General features: G+C 46.2%; 1 protein-coding gene across 1 annotated transcript in view; it reads right to left on the bottom strand.

The window, feature by feature from the left end:
* The window catches only part of ENTREP1 (endosomal transmembrane epsin interactor 1), a 157,543-nt gene that overhangs the window by 82,571 nt on the left and 48,289 nt on the right, over positions 1 to 26,683 (bottom strand). The gene's annotated exons all lie outside the window — the stretch shown is intronic.

The following is a 26,683-nucleotide window of genomic DNA, read 5'->3' as shown; positions in this document are numbered from 1 at the left end:
CTGGCCCATCCAGTGGCTTTAAAAAACCTGAGCAAATCAGCAGCAAAAAAAAAAAAAGATTTTTTGCCCTGGCAGGGTCTGTAGCACCACAGCTAAGGGATCTGGGAGTCTCTATCCTGTCCCCTTTTCTTGTTTTTCAATTTTTATTTGAGGGGCTCGGCTGAAGCCAATTCCCAAGAAGGCTGCCAACACTTCCTGGTTGAAGCGTTGACAGCAAATCAGAGCTTTGCATTTCCCTACATTATTCACGAATTTGTCGCGGCCTGAGATACACAAATTTGTATTTCCTTCAATTTCTCAAAAGCTACTGAACGGATGTACAACAAATAAGCGGAAGCCTAATCTTTGTACCAAAAGCTATCTTTCTGCAAAACTTGGTGTAACTTCCTCTAGCGGTTCAGGCTGTAGTCATGTTCAAATGCCCTATGGAAATTAACATGGGAACCACAACTTCTTTACCCTCCCCCCCACTTTTTTTCCTCTGCCCCCGCATGACAGGTCACCCCCAAACTTTCTGTGCGCAACAAGAATCACCAGCACACTTTTTGGGAAAATTTTGTGAAGATTCGTCAAACAGTGCCAAAGATATACGCAAGTCAAACAACACTTTTTCTATGGAAACATGGTCCAAACTATAACTAACTAGTGGCGACCACCACTAGGTAATTAGAACACTGGAATGTTGAGAGCTCCACTGAAGACAATTGAGTAGCTCCAAACTTATAATGGTTGGTATAAGCCTGTAGCTCCATTATTTCATTGTTTTTTTAATGTCCCTTCCTTTTTTAATTTGGACCATTCTACCTTTAGTGTGCGGAATGTTCTAGTAGCCTTGTAGCCCTTCTGCTTCTGGCTATTCTGGTTGTTAAAAGCCCTCTCCCTCGTTATAGGCCAGGATTGTAAGTTTTCTCCTTAACATGCCCTACAGTAGCCCTACTAATAAGACTCAGGTTCAGGACATACTGGTTCTTAAAAGACCTTTCAATCATTATAGGCCATGTTTGTGGGTTTCCTTCTCAAACTTAAAATGCCCTACACTAGCCCTACCAATAAGATCCGGGTTCACGGCCTTTACACAACTTGTATAGCCCTCGGCTGCTGGCTATAGGGCTATATAATATCACTAAATAGATCACACACCTGATCTAATACATGAAAATAAATAATTCATTTCTTTTGATTGAGGTTCAGAATAATCACCCTTATCCATAGGATGTTCGCTAAGAAGGTGCATGTTTCCAAAGTCTCAAGTCAGGTTTGAATAACCATGGATTACGTCAATTCAGCAAGTAATTTCTCAGGCCTCACTCTGGGAACTGGTGGTTGAATAGAGGTAGGGGTTTCCCGCAGGCCCTGAGGGAATCACAAACAAGTGGTATCCTGAACCTACTGGCTACAGTGTGGGCTGTAAGGCATAGGGAGCCAAAGATATTGTAGAGTGGCAGTGAAATCTATTGTTTCAAGATGGCACTGCCATGAGGGGAAAAGCAGCACCTTATTAGTAGGGCTAGTGTAGGGCATGTTAAGAAGGAAACCTAAAAACATGGCCCCCACGTGCACAGAAATCATGGATGGTGGCTATTCTGTACAAAGCGCATATAAGTTCACTGTTCCTCAGTATGCATACTGTTCAAATGAGGAGGTCTTGGGGGTCTCCAGGAAACTCCAGGCTGCTGATTTCTGTCTGTAGCACGTGTAACCCGATTAGGATTTGCTCTGCATGTACCTCATTCTTATTTCAAGAATTTAAAATAATTAATTCTGATTAAGAACTTGTTTCTGAGAACTCCATAACTATGCAACATTCAGACTTCAATTTAATGATTGGTCAACCTAATGATATTACTTTTTATTCCCGAGCTTCTGTAAGATGATTCTACTAACTATATCGGCAGTCCCTCTATTTCTTTACCTTAGCTTAACTTTGCCTTGATGTTTACTTGAAGACATTGGTGGTGGGGTCGACATTTCTTGCAAGGACTGGATTCAATGTCTTCACATGTTGTCAACTAAGAGCAAAGTAATATACGAATATAAGAAGTGACGTATATGACAAGCACAAGTATGCTTTTCTGTGACACATTCTTCAGACAACAAAGCGCTGACCACCACCACTCCACTGGTGCACATTCCTTGTGATGACCATGAGGTGGGGTTTTTATTAATCCTTCTGTTTCACTGAGGGCCATCCTCTTGAATGGTCTTTCCGCTGACATGATTGTGCTTGACACTGGTGTCACCTATTAGTTTCAACAGAGGTAATGCTACTAATTTTATTGTTCAACTGTATTCTTGCTCTGTGATACCAACAGGGGATCTAGTTTCATTGCCCTTTTTAAAAAGTATTATTTGCATTTTCTGAAGCTGCTTCCACTAGCAAAAACTAAAACCCTTGTCAGACCAAACCTGACAAAGACCACTTTCAAGTTTCTAATTAAAGAATTATTTATCTGATAAATCAGGATAGTACAATGCTTGCAAAAGTCTTTTCGACTAGAATCTCTAAAATCTTACATTTTATAATTCATACCGATCAAACAGGATTCATTAAAGGTAGATTTCCTTCTTATAACACTAAAGCAATTGTTTCTGTTATTTTTAATTCCAACTCCTCTAATCCCAACTCCTTTAAGATCTCATTGTACAATTATGGACTTTTAGCTTTGGATGCTGAGAAAGCATTCAATAAAATTCATTGGCAAAGTTTATTGTCATCTAGGCATTGTTTTCAACTTGGACAAGCCTTTATTAATATGGTTAGAGCTTCAGATATCAAACATAAAGCTGAAATCTATGTAAATGGTGCATCATCAGATTCTTAAATTACTTTCAGGCACAAGACATGGTAGTGCCTTATGTCCATTTTATTATTTTTATTTGCAATCAAATCATTCTTATGTTTGATTTGTAATTCTAAAAACATTAAAGGCATTAGAACTGGGGCTGTAACTCTTAAAACGTTGGCATATGCTGACAATGAGGTTTAATTAATTGAAAATCCATCTTTTACATTGCCTCAGATATTACAAAACATAAACGATTATTCTAGGGTCTCTGGTTATATTTAAATGTGAATAATTCTGAGTTATTTCACCTAAATATACATAATTTGAATATTCATTGTTGCAGAAATCATTTACAATACTTAGGTATTATTTTTTATAAATCTATTAAAGATACACTACATAGCAGTGGTTGGCGTATGCTACAAAGGCTACAGATAAAATTGCAAACTGGTCACCATTGTTTCTTTGTTGGTGGGGACAAATTGATGCACTGAAAATGATTACTATGCCACACGTTTTATACCTACTTTCAATGTTTCCTCTGCACATTCCCATTAGTTTTATTTTTGTTAATTTGTATATTGTTATTGCAAAATATAGTTGGAATAATCAAAGGCAGAGGGCCTGATTTATATCTTGGCAGTAATGGTCTGCCGCCACTTTTTCGATGGAAAACCCACTGGCGCGATCAAAGGCAAAAGACCGCCCAAGTCCTGCCGACTCCACCAGAAATCTCCACCCTTGTCAACGGCGTCATTGGAAATAGTGTCTGGCAGCGGGACTCCAGACACTTCTCCCGCCAAGCCATTCACCAAGTGCCTTCCTGCCAAGGCAGCAGGGAAACTTCCACACCTGAGTTGGCGGTTGGAAGGCAATTGAGGATAAAGCTCACCCTTTTGTCCATTTCCACTTCTATTTTTGACTGCACCCGACTGGATGAGACCTGCTTTTGCTGCTGTCAATGTACCACGGAGGACACATGACCCTGTTGTCGCCGGACTCGAAGGTAAGCATTCCAGATTGCCTGTGTATGTTGTTTTGTTACTTCACATTAGCTCGGGAAGAGTGCAGTAGTATAAATGTCATAGTAATGTTAAAAAAAAAACAATTTGTGACATGCATATGTTTGTAAAACATCTGTGTCAGACATTATGGGAACACGCCTGTACATTACGAAAATCGATGGCACACAATTTATATTTTGGTGTAAGTATTAATTACCAAATGAATGCTTGCACCAAAATAAAAAGAACAGCAGAATTCTAAACTATGTTCGTGTCTGCACTATTGAATGGGATCTGTAAGTTTAATGTAGTGCTTCCAGTTGTGAATGTGAATCACTACATGTACGTCACTGGAACCATAATTCCATTCCAATGACATAATGATTTGTACAGCAATACACAATGTGGGACACACTGTGTGAAAGTTGGACTTAAGTCATCATATATATAATCCTAATTTCAAGTTGATTACTGTGGCAATGTATACCATATGTGACACTGAAAAATGTTTCAATGGTACAATTCCCCCTGGCTGGGTTGCCCCTCCCTTGTCTCCTCCCTATAGTCCAAGGGAGTCCTCCTCATGAATGTTATCTATTGTGCACATATTGTGTACCTCAAAACTGTTGCTATAGAGGGGTGTCAGAGAATTCGCTGGTTGAGGTAGAGGGAGCTGGAGATGTGGTTGTGACTATATGTGTGCCACCTGCATATTGGTCTGATGTTTGTTGTGTATGGTTGGTTGTGTGTTTTGTTGCTGTGTGCAACATTCAGGTGAGTGTGTTTGTTTGGTTGTGGTTGCTGTTATGATGCATGTGGTTGTGCTTTTATGCGAGTGTGTTTGTGTAGATGAGTGTGTAACTGTGTTGGTAGTTGTGGTTGCATTGTATGTGGGTGTGGTATCAATAGTGTGCGTATGTTGTGTTTTAGGATGTACAGCCTTGTGTGTTTCCTGCATATATGTGTTGTGTGGTGGTGGAATGGCAAAGCATCATGGTGTGCGTGTAGTGTGTAATGCAGGTGGACATATATGGCTGACGTACATGGGGGTGAGTATTACTTGCGTTTTTTCCCTGGCCACTGCCATTGTACAATGTACATTGGTTCCCGTAACAGTCTCCCTCCATCAGCAACCCGCCGCCAGAATAACGTGCAGAACTGTATCATCTCAATATGGCACACAAGCCTGATGGCTAGGAAGAGTACTCCGTTGAGGCAGTCGGCGGTTCAGTCGCAATACATCTAAATACGGCGTTCAAAACTCTGTCGGCTTGACGGAGTACATGAGACTGCGGCGGGGTGGCGGTAATTCTGTCAAGACCTAAACCAGGCCCAGAGTTAGTTACAAAAACCTTAAAGTTTCTAAAGTATATGCTGGTTTAGGTTTGTCAACTTTTCACAACTATCATTGTTCTTTTTCTAGTCAGTTCAGTTCTAGAGCTTTGTGATTCCAAGAGACAAACTCTGCTGCTCCTCCTAATTGGGTGAAACAATTAGTCCTTTTATTCATCTGCTTTGTTTTCTGTTTAATATAAAAGATTGAATAATATTTCTCAAATAATTAGATCTTTTTCAAAATGTTAAATTTTATAACATTTGCAGAGCTAAGTATATATCATTTTGGCATAATACTAAAATAAAGCTGAGACATAATATTTCTTTTTGAAAATCATGGATTGATGTTGGGATTTTCTTTTTAAAGCATATGTGTTGGGATGTGTGGCCAAGATGGTACCCGGCATAGACATGGAGTGAAAGAGATCCATGTTGCTAGTTTGCCAGCCATCATGCTGCTAGCTCTCACTAGGCCCTCTGGGGCAGCGAGTCAGGAACGTTCCGCGCATCGTTATAACCTGTGGACTGGGCCCTGGGGGTAATGTGCACCCTCTGAGAAGGGAACCTCCCCAAGAATCTGACCACTATTGTCAAGCACAAAGGACTCAATGACCAGCCAGTAGTAAGCAGCCATGGGGGAGTAGGGCCAGGGACCCACACTAACCCTTGTGATTTATAGCACTAATTAAGGTGCCTCCCAACCATGCAACTGTGGCAGACGAGGAACACATGCTGGCAGACATGTGAGGTGTTCAGAGTTGTGTACTGCACCCCATATAGTTGACCTTGGGCTATGGGAGCCACATGGGGCTGAATATAGTCTGGACTCTGACACCTCCTGCCCCATATCCTCTACCATTTTGCACCCCAAAGATGGTGAAACAGCGATACCCCAAAAGGCAGTTCATCCAGGGAGGTGAACTTTACACCCCCACACCTCCTAGCTAGTGAAGACAACGCAGGGCGCCTCTCCACTCATCGAGTAGGCACACACGGAGTGGTATGACGAGCCATCCAGAATGAGATAATTGATACGGGGCTTTTATGGGCCAACCAAGCCAATCTCAGAAACCAGGTGGAAGCAAATGAATCTACTTTTGCTGGAATGCACCCTTCCTTGTCAGAAACACAGTCTCACATCAAACCTCTACAAGCAGCAGTCTCCCTACTGTATGACAGGGTGGAGGACATAGATGGCCGATCGCACTGACAGCATCCTATCTGTAGGACTCCAAGAGAGGACAGAAGGCCCTAACATGGTACTCCTTTTTGGAGGACTGACTCTTCCACACTGTCCTTGGTGATAAGAGATCTAAATTCTTCCCAGTGGAGAGGGCCATAGATTCCCAGGCAGGCCCCCTCCCCTTGGGTTGCTACTGAGACCAGTGGTAGTTCATCTCTTCAACTACCGGAACCACAACCACATCCTACAAGTTGCAAGAACCAAGGTCCCATGGCAGGCTGGATGAGGTGAACATTTACCTAGATTATCCTGAGAAGTTCACAGACTAAAGGGCTGGATAAACTGAAATTGTGGCAACTAGAACTAAAGCACGCTCTTATGTTCCTGGCTAAACTGCAGGCTGTGGGCAATAATGCTGTGATCTATTTCAAGCCACTGATGAACGCTTGTGTAGGAAAGTGCCCTCTTTCTTGGGATGGTTACCCCCATTTTCTACTTGTTGTCAGTGTATCTGACTGTGTCCACTGGGATCCTGTTAACCAGGACCCCAGTGGTTATGCTCTCTCCTGTAAATTTTGGTAACTGTACCTTTTTCTTCCCACAATTGTCATACTGGTCCCCCCATGTAAGTCCCTAGTATATGGTACCAACAGCATTGGGGTACCAGGTGGATCCCTATGGGCTGCAACAGTTATTCTGACACCTATAGGGAGACCATGCAAAAGGTTCTGCAGGTCTGTCATTGCAGCCTGCGTGAAATGGGTGCATGCACCCGTTTTCACTAAAAGGTCACTGCACCAGGTCACTGTAAACCACCCTATGGTAGGCCCTCAAAGCCCAGAGGGCAGGGTGCATGTACCTGTGTGTGAGGGCACCTCTGCTAGTCCCACAAACTCCAGGTCCATTTTCCTGAACGTTGTGAGTTTGGCGACGCCATTGTACGTGTGTACTGGACACATGTTACTACCTATGTCCAGCTACATAATGGTAACTCCAAACCTGAGCATGCTTGGTATCAAACATGTTGGAATCATACCCCAATACTGTTAGAAGTATGATTCCATGCACTCTGGGGGCTCCTTAGAGGCCCCCCAGCATTGCTACCACCAGTCTTACGGGGTTTTCCAGGCAGCCCAAGCTGCTGTCACCCCTCAGGCAGGTTTCTGCCCTCCTGCTGCTTGATCTAATCAAGCCCAGAAACACAGAACAAAGGATTTCCTTTCGGAGAGGGAGGTAACACCCTCTCTGTTTGGAAATAGGTGTGACTGGATTGGGAGGTTTAGCCTCCCCAAGCCACTGGTATGCTTTGAAGGGCACATATGGTGCCCTCCATGCATAAACCAGTCCACACCGGTTCAAGGACCCCAGTCCCTGCTCTGGCACAAAACTGGACAATGGAAAGGAGAGTGACCACCCCCCTGTCCATCACCACCCCAGGGGTGGTGCTCAGAGCTCTTCCAGAGGGTCCCTGGGGTTTGTCATCTTGTTTCCAAGGTTGGCAACGAACTCTGGGAGCATCTGAGTGGCCAGGCCAGGCAGGTGACATCAGAGCCCCCTCTTGAGAGGTGCTTACCTGGCTAGGTGACCAATGCACCTTTCAGGGCTATTTAGGATCTCTGTCTTGGGTGGGTCCTCAGATTCGGCTTGCAAGATTCCAGCAGGACTCCTCTGCAACCTCTACTTCAACTTGTGGCCCCCGGAACTGCGACTGGAACCTCCAGGACCCGACAAGCTGGCTCCAAGAAGAAGAGCTCTTCTGCATTGTTTCCAGGGCCCCTGCCAGCACAGCAATTGCTACATTTCCACCGGCTGTGCATCCACTGAGGGCAGCCTGTCTTCAGACTGCGCTAGAAGAAAGAAGGAATCTCCTTTGGAGTGAAGGAGTCACTCCTCTGCAGCTGCAGGTAGCTGCTGCAATGATGACCGGCTGCGTGGATCTCCCCTCATCTTGAGAGGATCTTGCATCACTGGTGGTGGTACGGAGTAGTCCTCTTGATCCTCTCTACTAGCTGTCAAACTTTGGTGGAGGTAAGCCCTTGCCTTCCAACGCAGGACAGTACCCCCATGCACCATGTCTCTTGAAGCTGCCACAGCTTGTTTGCATCTCCTCCAAGGGATCTTCAGGTGACGTGTAGCTCCAGCCCCCAGCATTCCTTCCTGCGACGCACAGCCCTCTGCCTGGTTCTCCTGCGGCGTGGATCCTTTTCTGCAGTGCCGCATGGGCTCCTTCTGCGACTTCTGTGTCCCCATCCTGTGGGACTCCTGTGGGTGCTGCCTTTGCTCTTGTAGACTCTGTGTGTCACTGATGGTTCCCTCTGACTCCCCCTTCCGGGCTGAGTCCTCCTGGGCCTTGCTGGTCCCCGACAGCTCCACTTTTCCACTAACCACAAATTTGCCTTTGCCAAGGCTTGTTAGTGGATTTCCTGCACCGACACCCGAATGCAATCTTCACTCAAGCAGAGGACATCTTCCGCATTCTTCACGAACTCTTCGGCTCCAGGGCTGCAGTGCTGACCTGATCTTCATCACCATCCACCAACTCCTGCAAGTACAGCTGGGTGGGTAGCAGCTCCTATTCCTCCTGGACTCCACTGTGACCTTTGGGCTTGGTCCCCTCTCTCCACAGGTCTTCCTCTCCAGGAATCCACCGCTAGTTTCTTGCAGTCTTTCTTTGTGTCTTCTTTTCTTCTTTTTCCTCCTTTTGGGTGGTTTGGGGAAATTCCAGTGATTTACTCCTGCTTTCCTGGTCGCTGGGGGGTACTGTGTTACTTGCCTCTGTGGTTTTCTAGTACTCTGAGCTCCCCTCTACACATTCCACTTACTTAGGTGGGCGTCCTGTGTTTGTATTCCATTTTTATTTAGTATATGGTTTGGGCTCCCCCTAGGGTCACTATTGCTTATTGCTATTTGACCTGTTTTTTAACCTCTTTGATGCCTATTACTGTTTACTAGTGTATATACTTAGTGTATTACTTACCTCCTATTGGAGGGTTGTCCTTCTAGTATTTTGTGGTATGGTGTGACCAAAAATAAAGTACCTTTATTTTTGTACAACTGAGTGTTTCTCTCATGTGTGTAAGTGCTGTGCGACTACAGTGGTATTGCATGAACTTTGCATGTCTCCTAGATAAGCTTTGGCTGCTCATCCACAGCTACCTCTAGAGAGCCTGGCTTCTACACACTGCCTGAACTTCACTAAGAGAGGATACCTGGACCTGGTATAGGGTGTAAGTACCTTGGGAACCCCCCACACACCAGGCCAGCTTCCTACAGCTTGGGAATGGTTGAAGACCAAAGGGATGTCCCTAACACCCAGGAGTACACAGCCGGATGAAGGGGTGTCCCCAACAGCCAGGAGCAGGCAGCTGGATGAAGATAGGAGACACCCACACTCAAATGACAACAGCACAGACCCCTGAGGGGCAGGCCCACGAAAGAACAGGTGGCACAGGAGTACACCATGGCAGTCACAGAACTGGAATCTAGACACAGCCTGTCCCCAAGGTCGAATCCCCGGAACAGGAGTTGGCCTTAGCTTTTGAGAACATTCTGAATGAACTAAGATCAGGTTCTGGTCTCACTCCTACAACATTGGCTTAAGTGATATGAACTTGGGTATAGTATTCTGGGGTTTCTAACAGACTATCGCCTCCAGAGGGCTGGGAAGGAGAGATGCGGCCCTCTTTACTGACTTGGGTGGCAAGCGTATATCTCAACCACACATGAGCCTGGACTACATCTGCTGGCATCTTGCCACATTCTCTCAGAGAGCACCCTCCAACTGAAGATGAAACAAACTATTTTGTTTACATTTACAAGTTATATTTGGTCATAGGCTACTTGTTGCTCTGACCAAAGAAAGGGAGTTGAGGCACCAGTTTTGAGTTTTCTTTCCCTGGAACTAAAGTATCATGTCATTGACATTAAGTGGGGGGTAGACTTGCATGGGGCACAAGGGGCTCAGCTTCCGTTGTGGTGGGGACAGAATGGAGATGCACCATGACAGCATGTCTAATAGACCACTTACCCAAATACAATATTATCTTCTGGAATGTCAGGGGCATGACTACCCCCAGGCACCACCACTTGATAGAATATTACCTGACCAGTAGGTAGCCATACATTGCATACGTGCAGGAAACACACATGACTGTTGCAGAACTGCATAAACTACAAAAGAGATGGGGGGACCAGATCATTGCCACCTCCTACTTTGCACACGCTAGAGGGGTGCTCATCTGGGTGTCTCCTGGGGTCCTGTTGGTAATAAGCTGCAAAGTAGTGGACCCCAAAAGTAGATACATGGCTGTGGACGGGACGCTTGATGGGGCACTGATTGTCCTGATGGTGCTACATGTGCCCAATAGTAACCACCAACAATATCTAACAAACATACCATCCACACTAATACAAGACCTGGCGGCACTGAGCATATGGGGTGGGAATTTCAATGCAGTCCAAGGTACCTCCTTGGTCAGGCCCTCGCACCCCGGCAGGGAACATCAGCAACCAGACTACCATTTGCCTTTAGGGAATAGATTACCCAAAGTCATATGCATGACAGATACAGTGGAGTAGAATTTCAACACTGGTGCCTACCTGGAATTTATACACGCCTGCACTACAAAATAGTTTTCCAGGACACAATAGGCTAGCAAATCATTAATTATTTCGAGGACAATGAGGGGACTGCCTCAAACACAGACATAGAGTGGGAAATCTTTAAGGTTGTCATTCAGGATTTGTGCAAATAAACCTTATATGTTGTAAAGCACGTGCTGCAGGGTGCAGCTCCATAACGTTGAGGGTGCCATGCATGTAGCTAAAGTGCATGCGGAAACGGTGGCAAAAAACAAATATTGACCCCTTTGCCCCCATCCCCTCCGGAGAGACAGAATATAGGGTTCTGGAGACCAGGCCTGGGCAGTTTTTAGATTTCTTCAAATTAAAACTTAAGTGAATGTGAGAACACATTATCACACACCTATTAAAAACATTTGAAAAATAATAAATTAGGGGTGTGGCCAGATGGCGGGCGGGTAAGGCATCTTTCTTCATATGCCCATCCTCACCTCAGTGAAGCACTGCATTAAAGCCCTTTCCACAGCGGCAGTGGGCGTGGGAGACAGTGGCAACATGTTGGTCACTCCTGCCGGCGTGTATTAGAAGGTACCTCATCGTCAGCCTCCCTAGCAGCACACAAGACACACAAGATGGCCGACAGCGTTCTTCGGCCCGTAGTCCAGGGACCCTCCTGAGCGGACCTCTTGCTCCTGCCACACGTTGGAAGCAGCATGGCCTACTTTGATGCCTCCTCTTAGGACACAGACTAGACTGGCTCCCCTGTGGTGGATGATGGGTGAGACTGCCCGTGGGCCCCTCGATCTACAGACGGACTGACTGCGCCATTAACCTGCAGCAGATGGCAACCTGTTGTAAGGACTAGCCCCCCAGCAACAGACAACGGGTGAGTCTCCCCATGGGCCCCCGTCTAGCAGTTGGGCATGCTGCACCGCTCCTCAGGGGCAGACTGTGGCCCAGTTTGTGGGCCACATCATCAGCGGACACTTTTGGGGGGCCTCACTGCATAACCTCAGCGCTGCCACAGATCGAGCAATCAACGCCTATCAGCTGGGGGCATGTTTAAGCCCTGAGTGTTCTGGGCCAGATGAAGACTGGCTGTAGAGAGGGAAGTGAAGAAGAGGTAGGGTGCCCCGTTGGACAGAAACAGGTTGTAGGGTGCCCCCCTCCTCTCCTTGGACTGGTTACATGCTTTAACGGGCCAGGGTGCCTCAAATGAATCGTTAGTGTCACAACACGTACAGCGAATGCAGCTTGGTCCTTCTAGACACTTTGACCTAAGGGCTTTCATCGCCTCGACATGGAGAGCCCTACCTGGAGCACAGGGCTGCAGGCATACAAGTCACAGCAGACTGAGTCCTCTGTCCAACTTCTGTTCTGCCTGTGTTTCTGTCATCTCTGGAACCAGTTATTACACGCCTGTGAGATCTTACAACACCACGAGCGCCGATGGGCCTGGTCCCTATCTACTGATGTTTTTTTCAGACCGGCTTGACTGGGTGTGGCTGCACTAACCTTCCTGGTACCCACTGGTGGTCCCTGAGCAACGCACAATGATTCATATGTAGCAGCTTCAGCCATGTTGGCATCCACGTGCAGAAAGACTGCTCACTCAGAGATATACTGACGAACACTTCTGGGGGTATTGCAGGCAACATGTTTGGCCTCCCTCAGTGGGGGTGAACACCCACAGGTACCCAGAGACGCAGAGACAAGTTTCGTGATCTTTTCAGGAAGCACTTTTTGCCTCCCTCCGAGAGGACTTGCTGTCATTCAAAAAAGACCTCCCCTCCGACCTCCGAGAGGCACACCGCGACTTAGACAGCGTTAGAGAAAGAGTTGTGGCTTTAGAAGATAAGGATGCTGGACGCAGCAACTTGATCAAATGATACCAACAAGAGATTCTTCGGCTACAGGAGAAGCAAATCAACCTACAATCCCATGACGAAAACTTAGAGACCCACTCAAGACCAAATAACATACGTGTTCGGGGGGGGTCTGCAAAGCTGCCAAAGGCTCAAACCTGGGAGAATGTGTAAGAGCCCGCTTCCATTATATCCTGGGAAGTCCAGCATATGTGGAGATAAAACTTGACCAGCTCCACCACGTCGGCTTCTGTAAAATTACAGGTTAAAGAATCCATCCTACACAAACCCCGGGACCAGCACCCACTCCAGTTCCGGACCCACATACCCTTGCTTTACCAAGACCTAGCGGCCATCACTCTTCAGAAGAGACGTAACATCCAGCCAGCCTTGTCTCACTTGAGGGTAAAGGGGGTCACCTACTCCTGGAGCCACACATTCCAGATTATTTTCCACTCAACAGTAAGCTGTATCAATTTACATTGCTCAAAGAGGCCTGTTGAGTACTAGGCATTGAGAAACCTGCTCCTGAAAGCTGCTCAAGCAGTGCCCAGAATCGCGTGATGCACAATGACCACATAGACAGAAGCTTCGCCGGCCGTTAGACACTGTGTGCCCAGACCCAGAGACTATGCCATTGGAGAGAAAATCAGTCTTGAACATGCTTTCTGGGGAAGCCCACAAATCTGGGGACTCGTGATGTTGGGGGCATTTCTACCTTTACAGATGCAACATGCTGGTGAGGAAGATGGAGGCATGGATGGGTCCTGGGGGTTTTTATACCCTCATCTTACTACATCTGATACTCCCTGTAGAGGTGCCCCCCCCACAGGGTTCTTCTTTGTCTCTGACCTCCTGTCTGGCCCACACTCACTCTCAACTATCGATGTTCTATGAACTGATGTTTGCATTTGAAGATGTTGTTTATTCCTGTAATGTCTTGGGTATTCTGGCTCTTCCACCTATCAAGGTCACTTTCTGGCTGTTTGCACAACAACACAGGAGTGGGAATGGAGAGATCATTTCTATACCACGCACCCACATAGCCTCCTGTGGCATTCTCTTGACATCTACACCTCTGACACACTGTCATGGCACTTAATATTCTTAGTTTTATTGTACAGGGTCTAAACAACCACGCTAAGAGACTAGCGGTCCTCTCACTCTTGGAGAGGTCCGGTAGTGACATGTCTGTTGTAAGAGACCCACTTACTCTCTACAGACACACACGGAATGCAGTCCTGGTGGTTCCTACTCTGGTCCTCCTGTCCTTTCCGACCTTAAAGAGTGCCTGCTGGCAATCCAACTAAGGGTAGGTTCCTTTCTCTATACAGTAGCGAATGTGTATGCTCCGAATGAGTGAGTGCCAAGAGGCCTTCATTGTGAGTTCCTTGGCTATGGTACATCAAACCCCTGACGCTGAAATGTTGGTGGGAGGAGACCAGAATCTGGTCATGAAAAGTGACTTACACCGATCTGGAAAATGCTCTGCCCAAGCAGTGGGCCTTTTCTGCAACTTGCCTATGCTGGCCCTCTGATTGCGGACTCCATGACGTGTGGCGCAGACTATACCCATCATCTAGGGGCTACACATTCTACTCAGCTGCCCACAAAACCTATGCATGAATTGACCATTTCCTAGCGACTCTGTCCATGCTGGAATTCGTTTCTGAGGCATCCACTGCCCTCCTCTCTCTCTCTCTCTGACCATGAGCCCTTGTCTCTTTCACTTAAAGTTTCCTCCCCTCGACCCAGACCTTTCCATTGGTACTTGTGTAACTCCCAGCTGCAGTCCCAGGCAATCATTGCCGCTATCAAGATGGCAATTCTATCATACATTCAAGTCAATGACATTGGGGAGACTCCCCTTCCCTCTCTTTGGGAATCCCTGAAGTCTGTGGTACGTGGAGCAGCCATAAACAGACGCCGATGAGATCACTGAAGCTCCCTTTAAAAGGTCCATTGGCGAGCTTGAAACCATACACATGCGAACAGGAGCTCATAGGGTGTGGAGGGAGCTAGAGCGAACAGAGCTTCTGCTCAAGAGTCTCGACTTAGGTAGGGCAGCGTATGCTATGTTATGTCTCAGACATAAATTTTATGTGCACAGTAACCAGTGAGGTTACATGCTAGCACACTAACTGCGCAACAAGATACACTTGGGGTCTGTGAAACAATCCTCACTGGTCCTGTCATTGAAATAAATTCTGCTGAGTGTATAGCATCAGCTTTTCAGGACTTCTAAGGTTCCCTTTTTGGTGGTGCTGATAGTCCCGTTAACCCCCCAGAGAGTTATCTTCAAGATATTCCTCTCACCTCTTTACCCGCAGCTGAGGCTTTGGCTCTAGGGCAGCCTATTTGCATTGATGAGTTGATAGCCCACGGGAAACCTATGAAGGCCCTGGGTCCGGGTGGCTTTAGCGCAAGTTTTACAAGACCCTCGGCGAAGCCTCACTGCTTCGCCATTTGTATAACTCCTGTACTGATACCGGGTCACTAACAGACTCCATGTTGGAAGCTCTCATCTCAGTGACCCCGAAACCGGGTGAAGATCCAGCCCTCTGCGGGTCGTACAGACCTAGTTATCTTTTAAATATAGACGCAAAGATATTTGCCGATATATTAGCTCACAGTCTCAGCCCATCAATTCCGGGCTTGATTGATCCAGATCAAGTGGGCTTCATCCCCACATGCAGTGCAGTGATAACACCAACCGCTTGCTCCACCATATAGATAAAGCACAGTAGTCACACAAGGAGGCTCTGCTCCTTTCAATCGATGCAGAAAAGGCATTCAATAGTGTCCACTGGCCCTATCTCTTCGATAACGCTTTGAAAATTTGGGTTTGGTGAGCTTTTCTGCAAATGGGTCAATACTATCTATGGCAACTCGAGCGCCTCTGTCAAGGTTAAATCAAAGAATACCAGGGCACACCTTAAGCAGTCCGAGAAATAATTCCGAAGTGGAAAGAAGGGTCCAAAGTCCAAACAATGTGTAGAGGTTGATGAGGATTTTATTCCTTGTAGATAAACTATAGTCTGCAAACAGCCGACACGTGTTTCGTCACATGGACTTTTTCAAGGCAGAAATTTTGATGTGGGTAGTTCTTGCGAAGAGATCTGGAATGTTTCCGAGAATCAAATTAATTCATGTGGTCAATCTGGGAAAGTGTGTACCATGAACTGAAGGCAGTCATGGCAGTTAGATTCCGAACATAGGAGTCTCTGATATCATTAAATGAGATATCAAATAGAGAGCAGGGCCATGACAAGCCTGAGATGAACGTCAAAAGTCAGTCCACGAAACAGGGTTAGGATGGAGGTTGTCTCTGTCAAGGTTAATGGTATTTCGGCACCACCGTTCACCACCCAGAGAGGCACGCGACAGGGCTGTCCCTTTTCCCCCCTTCTTTTGGACCTACATATGGAGCCGCTAGAACAACGAGTGAGAGATAACCCAAATATCATAGGTACCACCTTTGGTGGGGAACAACATCTGATCAGCCTCCATGCAGACAACATCATCTTATCTATGACAAAAACCCCAAACTCGCTCCCAGCCTTGATAGATGAGCTCCGTGTCTTCGGGGAGGTCTCAGGCTTTAAAGTAAATATGAAAAAAATCACATATCTTGAACCTTACTGTCAGCCCAGTTCAAGAAGCGGCCCTTCGCTTTCTCTTCCTTTTCGTGTGGTCAGTGGATACCATTCCATAACTGGCCATCGATTTAGCCCCCTCTGCCTCCAAAACGGCAATTGTCAACTATTCAGCCCTTGTTTCAAGATCCGCAAAGACTTAGAGTAGTGGAGCTGCTTTTACATATCATGAGTGGGCAGGGTTGCAGCTGTCCAGACGTCCGTTCTTCCCTGCATCCTATATCTAACACAGACTCTGCCTCTGACACCACCTCTGACTGCAATCTGCTTTCTTCAGTTGGCGGTCATTAAACTTATCTGGGATGGTAAGAAACCCTGGTTGCACAAGCATTTGATATACCGTCTAAAGGGGGAAGGTTGGCTGGCGGTCCCTCACCTGCTCTAATATTTCCAAGCGGCTCAGCTTCACTTTATTGTAGAATGGAACCGCCCGCTCTTGGAGAAGCTTTGGACATTTATGGATCAAGCCGTTGCAGGTTCCCATATATGGAAGGAGGTCTGGCTTCCCTGCAGACATAGGGCTTAGGAACATCATTCCCTAGTGACTCACTCTACACTGTGAGTGTGTGACTCAGTAGCAATCAAGGCTGGCCTAACGACATTTCCTCCCCCCATTACCTCAATCCTGGCCATCCCAGATTTCCTTCCCAGAATTCAACCTGAACACTATTGTTAATGGTGAGGCAGTGGCTGAAAACGAGTGGGCTCCCTTTTCGACACTCAGGGGCTAAAATCCTTGGATCAGCTTAAAATTGACTATTTCCTGCATGACGCTGACCAGGTTCGTTATCTCCAACTACCCCACTGGGTGACGGACCCGGGAAATGGGATGACCCCCTTTGACGACAGATGCCTCATGTCAGAGCTGTACACTCTCCTAAGAGGGAAGCACCCCACAATCAAATCTAAGGGGCAACTTCAATGGGAGGCTGAATTAGGTAGATCCCTCTCCACTAAAGACAGGGCAGACATTTTTTACAGGGCTCAACACACAGCGCATGACATGTCCAGAAACAAAACAGCATACAAGATTGCTTCCTACTAGTACCTGACCCCTGCAAGACTGCAGCGGTGGAAGCCAGGTATCTCCCTAGAATGTTGGCTGTGGTGTGGTGGCATTGGGACTCTGCTACACCTCCTATGGCACTGCCCCAAGCTTACCCGTTACTGGCAACTAGTCCTTCACAACACTAATACTGCCTTTAACACCTCTGCCCGAGGTTTCCAGCTTACACCATTTTAGGTCTTCCCAATCCCCTGACTTATCCTCTTCACTCTATTAAACAAAGACAAATGGCCCTAGCCCTGAGGGCAGCGCACCAGACTATGGGGCACGAACAAAAAAACAGATCACACCATGGCTACACCCATATTTTGGGAATGGAGAAGATAGCGCTTGCAATGGAACCAGGTCTCTCTGGATATGCAGACAAATGGGCCACCTTCATTGACCTTCTTTCATCTGAATTTCGGTAGCTGACGTGCCCGACATACTTGAGTACTGTGCCGGATCCTAGATCACCTCCGCTGGAAACCTTAGGTGCCCTTTTCCTTCAACCCCTTTCCACAACCAGCACCTGATTTTCTATCTTGCCACTGATATTGACCACTCAGCCACTGACAGATCGGATCCCTGGGGGGTGGGGACGGAAGGAATATTGGGAGTTCTTGATTTAAATGTCTTGTTTTATTCTATATGCCTGACTTACACTCCCGGCCTCCGTGTTGTAGGTAGAAGATGTGTACATGATGCTTCTAGTTCTTATGCTATCATCGCTATCATTACAGACGGCTCATAAAGTTGAAGGCCACATGCTGTGAACATAAGAAATGGCTGTAATATCAATAAACAGAATTGTTCCTAAAAAATAATAAATTGCCCATGGCATACAACTCATTTTCCAGGGTAAAACATTATAAAGTGCATTATGCAAGGCCACACTATCTCAATTCCCAGGGTCTCATTCAGTCTAGTTCCTGGCATGACCAACACCAGTCTGCCTAATAGGGACTTGTTAAAAGGTCACATCACATTATCACATACCTATTAATAACATGTAAAAAAGATGATAAGTGACACTGGACATACAGCTTGTTTTGTCGGGTAAAATGCTAAAGTTCAATGTGAAGGGTGAAACTAACCCAACCCCCGGAGTCACATTCAGTCTACTTTCTGACATGATCGAAACCTGTCTATCTAATAGAGGCAAAACTCAGTAGAAGGTCACAGCCCATTATCACATACCTATTAAGAGTAAATGGAAGAGGTGAATAGATTACCCAAGGCATACAGCTCATTTAACCAACTAAATCAATATAAAGTGCAGAGTGCAAACCAAGCCCATTATCACATACCTATTATCAGCATTTGGAAAACATAGTACAATACCCAGGACATGCATCTCATTTTGCAGACCAAAAAGTTGTAAAGTGCAGTGTTCAAACCAAGCTATCACAATCCTTAGGGTCCCAGTCAATCAACCTGGTCGGGATCGGCCTATCTGATAAGGACAAGTCACTACCAACCTGCGAGGACAAATCCTATACTTGGTCTAAATCACTAAGCAAGAGAGTCTAGCATAAGATATTATACTTCTATGCAAGAATTGATCAGTATCAATAGCTACATCCTGGAACCTGAGGCCACATATCAAATTGTGGCCCTTGTCTCTCGACCAAATCCCATATTTTTTTTAAAACAGGACTAAGAATTTTCCTCCTTTCCTCAAGGAAGAATACATAGTTCATCACAAGGTGACTTACTGAATACTTTCAACCCCAAATGCAGGGAGGCTGGCTCAGGTTCTTCGTAATTTTCAACTTTAGACGTGGCATTCACCATCCAGGGTCGATGCCGATCCTCAACCGCAAAATTTCATTTCTTAAAAACTTATCAAGGATTTTATATAGGTATGGAAAAAGGTCCACACACTTCTGAGAAATGAGGAAGGGAGTAACAGAACTACTGTTCTAAGTGCATATCCTCCCTTTGGCTAGTTTCAACAGCACATTGCCTAAGGGTGCACTTTATTCGACTAATCTGTATTACTTCACCTTCCTCCAGGTGCAAATCAGGAATCCCCATGCGCTTCAGCATTACTGACACAGGGCTCCGCTTGCAAGAAAATGTTCACATTATCCCAGGTAGAGTTAGAATGGATAGCGTTTCGCCAGGAACCTTGTTTTTAATCAAAAAGTAAAAGTGCAGGCGCTTGTGTCTGCCAAGGCACTCCAGGCTACGGTTCCCAGCTCCCTCCTTACAGAGTTGATCATCGCATTTTGGGTACGTCAAGGAGCAATTTCAAAGTGCAGCCTTCTAAGCTCTCCCATGAGACCCGCCTAGCCATTGCTAACACCTCTGCCCCATAAAGAGCCTGGGGAATAAGTTTAACCAGGATCACCTTACTTAATGGCTCAAGGTATAGCTGCCAAATCTATGGTCAACCTTTTCAAGGACTTCACTTCTGGTGATCCTACGAGTTTCCGAACGGCCATATGTTTATTCCAGCACAGATCATCTAAAAAAAGTCATACCGAAATACTTATATTGTCGGATCTGCTCCAGATTCTTCCCTAAGAACCAAGTAAAGGTCCTTTTCTTTTTTGCAAAGAACAATGTCCTTGTTTTATCAACATTGATAGTTTTTTTTTCGAGACAGTAGGTGTGAAGATCATTCCATTTTCTTTGACGCCCAATAGGCATAAGATCCATTACCACAAGATCATCTGCATACAAGAGGCAGCTAATAGGCCTGCCTTCTATCTTCAGTGAAAAACTATGAGGGGCACTTAACGTCTGCGGAAGGTCCGCAATGAACAACATAAATAGTAAGGGGGCTAAAACGCAGCCCTGGTGCAGGCCATTCTCTACTGGGATTTCCCTGGACAAACTGCCTAACCCCATCCAGGTCAATCTGTACTCGGTTAGCACTGTAGAGCTTCATCAGCAGACCTAACAGAGCCCCACAAAGTTTGCACAAGAGTTTATTTCTGTCCACCCTGTCGAAGGCCGCTCGGAAGTCAATGAAACAGCAGCACAGGACGCCTGCCAGCTCCATTGACCTCCATGCAACTCTCCACAGGGTGAAACAATGATCCACTGTTGAATATTTTGTTCTAAACCCCCTTGCTCAATGGGGATCAGCCCAGAGTCTAATGTTCAAGAGGCTAAGTGCTTCAACAAAGCTTGAGCAAACAATTCAGAGGTTATATCTAACTGGCTGATCAAACAATACTTAGCAGGCTGGTCCATTATACCTTTTTTATGAATGGGCTTCACTATGGCTCGTTTCCATGAATCTGAGAGGGAGCCTTTATACGTTACCCACTTAAAGAACACACTCAGAATTAGACTCCACTTCATAGAACCTTTCATAACAATCGCAGATGGCAAACCATCTGGGCCAACCGGCCTAGAGACCTTCCTATTACTGATTCTTTCAGATAGGAATACAGGTGTTTGAGTATTTCAATAGCTTCTCCATCAGCTTGGGAACAGGTCGGGATCGCTACCCAGTTCTCAGAATCTTTGCCACTATAAAGTGAGTAAATACAAGTATACCAGTCTTCCCCACTAATCTGTTCCTCAAGAGAAGATGGTGATGAAAGGGTTATCAAATTCACCAGCCTCCAAAACTTCCTACTATCCTTGTCCACAATGGCTGCCAGCATTCATTCCCAATTCGACTTATAAAACTCCTTCTTTTTGAGGGCACATAGATTTCAATAGGCAGTTTTCGAGGTCACTACATCTTCTCTTAGGCTGGTATTGCTTGGATTTAAATTCAAACACCAGCGATTCCTATTCGACACTCTTCTCCCCTCCTGACAAACATCACCACAACAGCTATTCCCCTTACCTCCGGTCCCACTGGATTGGTGAGGGCCCCCCCATTGCCAATCACATCCTTGCTTGTTTCCAGATCTAAAAGTTCAAAATCGATTGATGGGACGGTTTGCAGTGAACCTTTGGTAATCACAACACAAATTCTCCTATGGTAGACTACCTCAGGGGACAAGGTGATACATGCACAAAACAAGACATAGGGCCTCATTCTGAGGCCGGCGGGCGGCGGTCGCCGCCCGCCTGGCGGGAACCGCCATATGGCCGCTCCGCGGTCGAAAGACCGCGGAGGCCATTCTGGCTTGCCCGCTGGGCTGGCGGGCGACCGCCAGAAGGCCGCCCGCCAGCCCAGCGGGAAACCCCTTCCCACGAGGAAGCCGGCTCCGAATGGAGCCGGCGGAGTGGGAAGGGTGCGACGGGTGCAGTAGCACCCGTCGCGAATTTCAGTGTCTGCTAAGCAGACACTGAAATTCAAAGTGGGGCCCTCTTACGGGGGCCCCTGCAGTGCCCATGCCAGGGGCCCCACGACACCCCTCACCGCCATCCTGTTCCTGTCGGTCGGAACCGCCAGGAACAGGATGGCGGTGAGGGGGTCGGAATCCCCCATGGCGGCGCAGCAAGCTGCGCCGCCATGGAGGATTCCTCAGGGCAGCGGAAAACCGGCGGGACACCGCCGGTTTTCCTGTTCTGACCGCGCCCATACCGCCGCGGTCAGAATGCCCTGCGGAGCACCGCCAGTCTGTTGGCGGTGCTCCCACCGACCCCGGACCACCGGGGTCGGAATGACCCCCATAGGGCCTGATTTAGATTTAATCGCACAGGTTGCTCCATCACAATGGTGATGGATATTCTGTCCGCTGAAATATAAATATAAATACCATGGGATGTATAGTGGTTTATATTAGGCCCAGAGTCTTTAAACTTCAAGCTAAGAGCAAGATGGTCACTTGGCCCTAAATCAATAACTCTAAAAATTTTCACCCAAAAAAACTGATGAAGTTGAACAAAAACATAATCGATGGGCATATTACTGTTACCACTATATTTCACTATACCAGGGAGTGGAAGGACAAGGAGGGACCCCACCTTACAGGAATACCTGGAATAGCTACTTATCCCAGGACTCAACCCTCTAAAGAGACACATCTTGGATGAAGCTCTGTTGATAGATGAAATTTTCCTTGCAATTGAACAGATACCATGCAACAAACTCCAGGGATGGAAGGACATCCAGTGGAGTTCTACTCCACTTACAGAATGACTCTTGCCCCTAAACTACGCCTGTTGAAACAACAGCCCAGAGACGAGGGGACTCTATCGGTGTCAGGGGCAAGGCGATGATAGTGATCCTGCGAAAGCCAGGAAGGGACTCATTGGAGGTGTGCTCATACATGCCGCTGTCTCTCCTGAACACAGATTACAAAATCCTTGCAAATGTCATAGGAAATATGTTGTTGCTGTGACTCCCCGCCCTGGTCCAACATGAACAGCTTCATCCCTGGGAGTAATACATTTGTAAACCTAAGATGCCTCTTCAGGCTCATAAAAAAAAAAAAAAAACACTAGCAACCTCACCCCACGCAGCCCTATTTCTTGACATTGAGAAAGCTTTCAAAACCTTGGGATAGCCCTACTTAATGAAAGAGAATGGGGTGGAAATATTGCCCTACTTTGCCCTGCTCTATGCAAACTCTGACAGTAGGCAGACCTACCTGGTGCCCCTGTTTATTCTGAAGGCACAATTTATTTTCACCCTGGCCATGGAGCCCTTTGTGGGTCTCTTACGCCTGCAGGGCCCGCAATGGGGGATCCCAAGTGCAACGCTTGGGAGCTATCTCACTACATGATGATAAAACATTGGTATATCTCAGGGATGTGAGCCCTTGAGTGATGGAGGTGCTACAAGATTTAGGGAGAGCCTCAGGTATTTGACTGAACCAGGCAAAATACTGCTTGTTACCCATGCGTAGACCCACACAATCAAAGCTGGAGGTACTGGAAGGCCACCCCAACACGTTCTGATACTTGGGAGTGAATATTTATCACTTCGTCGATGACTTGATAAAGGGAAACCTGGGGGTGCTTGTGGCTGGCATATGTGGCTCATTGGCGTTCTGGGGCTCCCTACAACCATCACCTATTGGCAGAGTGGCAATAGCTCAAATGTTGGCCTTACCCAGATTGCTGTACCACTACTCCGCCCTCCCAGTCTACCTCCCTAAATGATTTTTAAGGGACCTGGACTCTGCACTCTCTGCTTTGATCTAGGGGACCGACTGATAGAGAGTAGTGCTTAGTAAGTTATACACCCCTCCAGAGCAAGGAGATTTAGGAGGACCAAATTATTACCTATACTATGCTGCAGCTCAACTGCAGTGGCTGATGCTCTGGCTCTCCGACAACTCCAACCCTGTGCTGATGTTCATACAGAGAGGCTTGGGGGACTGTGCTATAATAGGCTTGCTGATAGATCCCCAGTGGGCCGCACTGCTCCCAGGTCACCTGGTCAGACTGCCAAGTGCTGCTGACACACATATGTCCATCTCAAATGCCACTTGCTGCCATACAGGCTGAGCCTACACTTGTGGGCACTTCTGGCTCTCCACAGAGTGACTGAACACCACATTAGACCATGGAAAGAAGCTGGCCTCACCTCCCTGGGTGCTCTCTATTAACATAAAACTCTGCTGACTTTCCAGGAACTTAAGGAACAACACAACATTCAGGTTCTCGTCCTCCAACGCTCTATTGATCAAAATAAGAACACTGTGGGGACTAAAACGAACAGAAACTCAGCCTTCCCACCCTTGCAGACCCTGCTCACCCACGGTAGTGATAGACAGGCGATCACAGTGCTGTACATGATGCTATTGGATACTCGCACCATGCTATTCCCTACTCTCAAGGAGAAATGGGCCCCTTTAGTAGATCAGGAGCTCACTGACTGACAGTGGCACACTGCACTTGACCATGTATGTAAAGTATCCAGAAATCCCTGTCTGAAACTCATTCAATTTAAATATGTGCTTCATAGTTACATTACCCCAGTGAGTATCCACTAACTGTTCCCAATAGTAACTTCTAAATTTCAACGAAACTCATGCCCAGAGGCAGACTTTTATCATATGGTATGGGCCTGCCAAATTATTAGACAATTCTGGGTGGAGGTGTCCATGACACTGACAAACATAACTGGACGGATGGTCCCTGTCGACCCTATGCAGTGTATTCTAGGGATCTCTGAGCACACGCGCAAGGCTACGTTTGTCATCAAAGTTATCAACCTAGCTTATGTTGTGGTGAAATGCCACAGAGCGATTTCCTGAAAATCTCTGGATGCCCCCTACTACACAGCTTAGGCTGCAGGGCATGGCCAAATGGGTGACTTCAGAGGTCATAGTTTGGCACTCAATGATAATGCGCCAAGGGGAAACACAACAATGGGATGCCTGGGACACATACTCAAAAAACTGGCAGCAAAAGCAGATGAAAATCCCCTATGAGGGATTGACCTTCTTCTAAACTTATGAGACCACCATACTAACGATACACCCCCTTTTACACTGCAAGAACACAAGGTACATAAAACATTGAATCTGGCCAATATGCCATTCTGTCAGACCTTGGGAACTGTGGGGACACGTTGCCCCCACTGTAGGCGATGCTAGACTAGCTACACAGGGATAAAGTTACATGGTTTAAGCCCCAGTTGGGCACTTTAATAAACTAGTAGTAGTAGGCTCTTAGCAGCTGACAAACATATATCTGTGATCCACCAATAGTCATATAATACACACATACTGACCTCTGTAGATGCTGAGAACTAACTGGATCATTATATTGACATTATACCGAACATTAATATTTCTTATCTGTGTTGATTGCACCTAATGCATAAATTCACCAATGTCTCATAAATGCTTGTTCCATCAACAATGTATGCATACGTCTTACTCTAATAAAGAACTACTTGGGGAAAAAAAGTTTGAGTCAAAGGAATCGTTTTTTTCTTTTCAAGAATTATAATTTAAATTCAGTATTTCTTCTAATGCTTATTTTAAATATGGCATTGTATGTGATGATGTGTTGCAAACTTTTTTCTGATAAGTTTTTGTAGCCAAAATCCCTGAATCAATTTTGTTTGTTAATATTTCCTATAAATCTGGTTGGTCAGTTAGCATAACCATAGTGGAAATGTAGTGCCCATAACTCTTCTAATCAGGATTATATGGCTTCCTTGTGGAATGAAGTATTATCTATTAAATTAAACTTAGATAAATTACAATAAATATTTTAATAGTACTGGTGTACTTTTAGTTGCTAGATACCAAGCCAATGTTTGGATATTATATAAAATGTTTAAGGATTCTGGAAAAGTTAAATAAAGACATACATCTTGACACCGCATGGTGCTGACACTGTAAATATGAAAACAGTCTTTCAAACATCTTTTAGATCATACATTTATATTTGAATTTTGAAGAAACGTTTAAATATTATTTGTAAGATTCTGCATATCGCAGATACATTGGGGGTCATTACAACATTGGCGGGCGGCAAGTTGTAACCGCCGGGCGGCCGCCAATGCAGCCACACTCACGCAGTGCCCATTTTGACATCCCCGCTGGGCCGGCTGGCGGAAACCGAGTTTCCGCCCGCCGGCCCAGCGGGGATGTCGGCCGCAACATGGAGCCGGCTCCAAATGGAGCCAGCGGTGTTGCGGCCGTGCGACGGGTGCAGTTGCACCCGTTGCGCTTTTCACTGTCTGCATAGCAGACAGTGCAAAGCCGCATGGGGCCCTGTCACGGGGCCCCTGCACTGCCCATGCCAGTGGCATGGGCAGTGCAGGGGCCCCGCGACTCCCTGTACCGCCATCCTTTTCCTGGCGGTTGAAACCGCCAGGAAAAGGCTGGCGGTCGGGGACTCGTAATTCCCTGGGCAGCGCTGCCCGCCGCGGTCGTAATCCCCCAGGAAGCACCGCCAGCCTGTTGGGTGTGCTTCCGTCATTTTAGCCCTGGCGGTCTCGTACCAAACATTATTGTGTTCAAATAATACATTTTACAGATGTGAACATGACTTCATTTTCTGAAATCCATGTAAATGTATTTGATTTCCTTATTTCTACTACCAATAAATCTACCACAATCGATTGGAAACACGCTGACCTACATTCTGTATATGTTTGGAAGACATTGAGGCTATTTTACAGGAAGGGTGCTCACCTAGGTTAGTCTAAAATACTGTGCTCACCAATTACTTTGGATATCACTTTATGTATTTATGTTAAAATATGCTTAACTTTATTTAGATATCTAGTATAGTTAGTGAAAATAAGAATAATTATGTATTATTGTTCTGATGTATATTGTTTAGCACACTTTTGTAGTTTTAGTTTATTTTAGAAAAAATATTGTATTCAAATTTTGTTTC

This window comes from Pleurodeles waltl, chromosome 1_1 (genome assembly GCF_031143425.1).
Source record: "Pleurodeles waltl isolate 20211129_DDA chromosome 1_1, aPleWal1.hap1.20221129, whole genome shotgun sequence".
Lineage (NCBI taxonomy): Eukaryota > Metazoa > Chordata > Amphibia > Caudata > Salamandridae > Pleurodeles > Pleurodeles waltl.
Note: the sequence above shows the minus strand (reverse complement) of the source record. Positions and strands in the feature narration are given on the sequence as shown.